This window comes from Notechis scutatus, chromosome 2, assembly GCF_049901735.1.
Source record: "Notechis scutatus isolate UNSWTSFEM ecotype Mainland chromosome 2, rNotScu1.2, whole genome shotgun sequence".
Taxonomy (NCBI): Eukaryota; Metazoa; Chordata; class Lepidosauria; order Squamata; family Elapidae; genus Notechis; species Notechis scutatus.
The window spans coordinates 2974056-2978065 of record NC_142010.1 but is presented as its reverse complement, the minus strand read 5'-3'; the positions used below and the strand labels follow the sequence as shown (position 1 = coordinate 2978065).

Here is a 4010-nt window from a genome sequence, read left to right as displayed (position 1 = left end):
AAAAACTTACATTTACTGTACAGTGTATCTGTGTGCTCTGTGTGTATTATTCAAACACTACTCTCTATACATCTCCCTGTAAGCGCTCATTCTCCTAAAGGGGAATTACCTCAACAAGCCCCGTCCAATCCTCCGCAGCTGTGTGGCAGCTTTTAATAATGATTCCAAAGCTGACAAACAGGAAGCTCAAGTTCAAAGCCCGAGCGAAGGTATAAATATCCTCCACTCGCAACTCCATGTAGTCAGCTACCCAGAACCATCTGCTTGGCGGTTCCGCTTCATCAATAAACCATCTTTCCAATCAGCCTCCATGTTTCCAGTGCTTTTTTCCCAGCTTGGAACTGAACCAGATGTATATTTGTTCCAGCAATCTCCAGTATGAAATTGCCCCATTGGGTCCCCAATCTGTCACTGATGGAGTTGCTATGTAGTAAAGCTGACGGAGGTAGCAAAAATGGCGAAAATGTTTAATTAGAGAAAAGATTTTATCTAGCTTTGTTTCTGTGTGGAAACCTCCTTTGGAATTTTGCTTGAAACTGAAAAAAAATGAAAATTTGATTTTAGGTTTTGATGATTAAAATAATTTTGTTATTATAGGTTTAGCTTGAAAAGTGAAATGTGAAGCAAAAGGTTGACGTGTTTTTATTTTTATTTTACTTGCACTGAAAAGAATCAGAGGTCACCACTTTTTCCCCTTTTCTCTGTTTGCACTTTTTCTTTCTCTTAGCTTTCTAGCTTTTGTTTTTTTCTGTGTTTTTATTTTTAATGCAACTTAATAAAAATTATATACAAAGAAACAATTTGCTATGCAGTACCTGGGCATTTTTTTTTGTATTGGGTTACTTTAGTTGATGATCATTTTTAATATATTTTTTCTACAGATTGTTCACCATCCAGAATTGCTTGTTTAAGGTGGGAGACTGTATAGATTTTCTAAATAGAATAAAATAAATAAATAAAAACTCTCCACAGACACAAGTGCTTCTGAAGTTAGTTTTATTTGGATCCACCAGAGACTTGGGGCAAGGGTACTAACATTTTTTATTATCTCAGTGTGAGGCACATCCAGGGACCAGAAATACAATCCATTTTGTGTCAGGACATTCCTTCAATGTACGTCATCTCTATGGAGTAAAAGTGAACAAAGGAATTGGTGCGAGAAATGTAAGCTATTTTTCATCATCTCCCTTCCCCAGATCTTATCCATAAGGCTATCAGAAAAATTGGCAACCCTGGCTTTCTGGCTAACAACTGTTATTGTTTTGTTTTATTTTTTATTTTTTTAAATACAGCATTTCTCAATGTTGGCAACTTGAAGACGTGGCTGGCTGGGGAATTCTGGGAGTTGAAGCCCACATGTCTTAAGGTTTGAATTCTAGTGCCGAGAAGGGCCAATGGGAGAAGATGCACCTGCTGGATTTTACACTGGCCACAAGCTGTTCAAGAGGAAGTCTATTGCTTTGTGGGGTCTTAATCCTTTTTCTCTGACTTTGGAAATTCTCTGTTTGGTGGACTAGTGTGACAACAAAGCAAAACTACAATGTGGCTGCAGATGGCCTTTAAAGTTGTGTTGTATTCTCCTTAGGAGCGCTCACAAAGTCTATTCCAGCAAATCCATCACTTTTCTGCATGTGATATTGCAAAGTGCATAGAAAATGGGCGGTGCTTGTGTTGTGATGTTGTCACACTGCTTGTGTTACTCTCTCATTGTCCCCCTGGATCTATCTTAACTCTCTTTGGTATAAACAGGAGGGAAGGAAGGAGGCATAGAGGAAAAATGCCACCAAGCTTCCAAGATTCCTTACTTGCCGTGTCCTGCAGAGGTGGTATTCAGCAGGTTCTGACCAGTTCTGGAGAACCGGTAGCAGAAATTTTGAGTAGTTCGGAGAACTGGCAAATACCACCTTTGACTGGAGATTTTACAATATCCTTCCCCTGCCACGCCCACCAAGCCACGCCCACAGAACCGGTAGTAAAAAAAATTTGAATCCCACCACTGGTGTCCTGTATTAGTTTTTCTCAACCTCAGCAATTTTAAGATGCATCAGGGAATTCTGGGAGTTGAAGTCCACACATCTGAAAGTTGCCGAGGTTGAAAAACACCGCTCAATATCAGGGGTGTCAAACTTGATTTCCTTGAGGGCCACATCAGGGTTGTGTTTTGACCGTGGGATGTATGTGTGTGTGGCCGTTGACGGGGTGTGTGGCCAGCTCGACATCACTTGTGTTGGGGGTGCTTGTGGCGGCCCGATTGCTTTGCCAGAGAAAACGGGCTCCTGAGCTCCATTTTCGGGTGTGACTGACTCCTGTAACCCTCTGCCAGCAAAAACGGCGCTCGAGGGGGCTCCTCTCCCGAGCTCCATTTTTTCTGGCAAGGGTACTGCATGCTATTTCCAGGACGGCCAGATCTAAGCATCTTGCAGGCCGGATCTGGCCCCCAGGTCTTGAGTTTGATACCCCTGCTCTATATCAATAAAACGGGCTCCAGAATTTCTGGTGCAGTCTATTCTTTCCTTAAGGGGCTGATAAATACAACTTCCAGATTCATAGGTGACATTATTTAAAAGAATTTTTTAAAAAAATTGCTGTTGTTATTTACACACAGTGTTCCAAATAGTTCTAACTGGATCCAGTACTTTTGGCTATTAGGTCCTTCCTAAAATCTGGGACCCATCATTGCCACAGAATTGAAATTTGGCAAATTTTATAAAAGCATTTTAGGACATCCAAATGACCATAAAGCATTTTGTGACAAATTACAAAATGTCATGAAAGATTTCCTGCGGCCAACTGGTGACGTTTGACTGTGTTATACAAGAGAGGTGCCCATTGCCCGGGCCGCAGGCTGATACCAGTTTGTGGACCGTTAGGAACCGGGCCTCACAAGCAAGCGAAGCTTCATCTCCACGTGTGCGAGATCTAGGTAGTGTGTGAAACCACACACATACCATTAGTCTGTGGAAAAATTGTTTTCCACAGAACTGGTTCCTTGCATCCAAAAGGTTAGGACCCACTGCTATACGGTTCAACACTGGCTATTTTCAAGGCAGATACATCCCTAAAATTTTAAGAACATTTGTAATGAAAGCAGCAGTGCATTAAGTGCCAGAGAAATCAGAAAATCCAGGCAGTTCAAATGAGTATAAAGGTTTATTGCTCGCTACAAGAATCTGAACTACTAACAGTCAAAGCAAATTGGCGGTAGATGTCAAAGGAATTCAAGGATTTCTGGATTTAGATTTCTTATGATTGCGAAAGGATTCATGACTGATGACACATTTGACACCCCCCCAGGCTCAGCCAGGTCATCTCCTACACCTGCCATTGTTGATGGCATTGAAGAATCTGGCAAGAAAACATCTCTTTATCTACGAGCCAGGCTCATGGGTTGTCTAGTTTGGACTAAAGAGAAAGGTAATGTGCTTTAGTGAATGAGTTGGCAGCTTCAGATGTTTAACTCACTAGCTTGGAGGAGGATTAGGGTTTCTGTAGTCCATCGTGAAACTGCTCGTGTTCCCGTCTTCATCACTGATCAAAACTTCTGCTAAAGGATCGCAGCAGGTTGACCTATGGAAGAGAGCAAAAATAACACGGTGGATAAATAACGGGAGAGAGTGAAGGAGGAAAGAGTTTGGACAGCTACAAGCGGAATGGGGTTTAAAAACAAGGACACCAGAATGAAAGAGTTCTGCAAGCAGTGAAAGAATTAGAAGGCGTGACCGCTTCACTAAGGCAATTCCGCTGTTAACATGTTTCATCAAGGCGAAGTGCAGGTTGTCCTTGACTTATGACCATTCATTGAGTGGCTGTTCGAAGTTACAACAAAACTGAAAAAGTGACTTACAATCAATCCTTGCACGCATGACATTGTAGCATCCCTACAGTCACGTGATCAATATTCAAATTCTTGGCCTGTGGCATGTAGTTACAAACGGTTGCAGCACCCCAAGGTCATGTGATTGGGGGGGCCTTTCCAGCCAGTTCCCAACTGGGGGAAAATCTGGATTCAC

General features: G+C 42.1%; 1 long non-coding RNA gene across 1 annotated transcript; it reads right to left on the bottom strand.

The window, feature by feature from the left end:
- Positions 1–979: 979 nt before the first annotated feature.
- LOC113424949 (uncharacterized) lies at positions 980–3571 on the bottom strand. The gene is made up of 2 exons (XR_003372544.2): positions 3463–3571; positions 980–1124 (listed from the first exon to the last, which is right to left on the bottom strand). It is a non-coding gene; the product is annotated as an uncharacterized LOC113424949 (long non-coding RNA).
- Between the last annotated feature and the right edge of the window lie 439 nt (positions 3572–4010).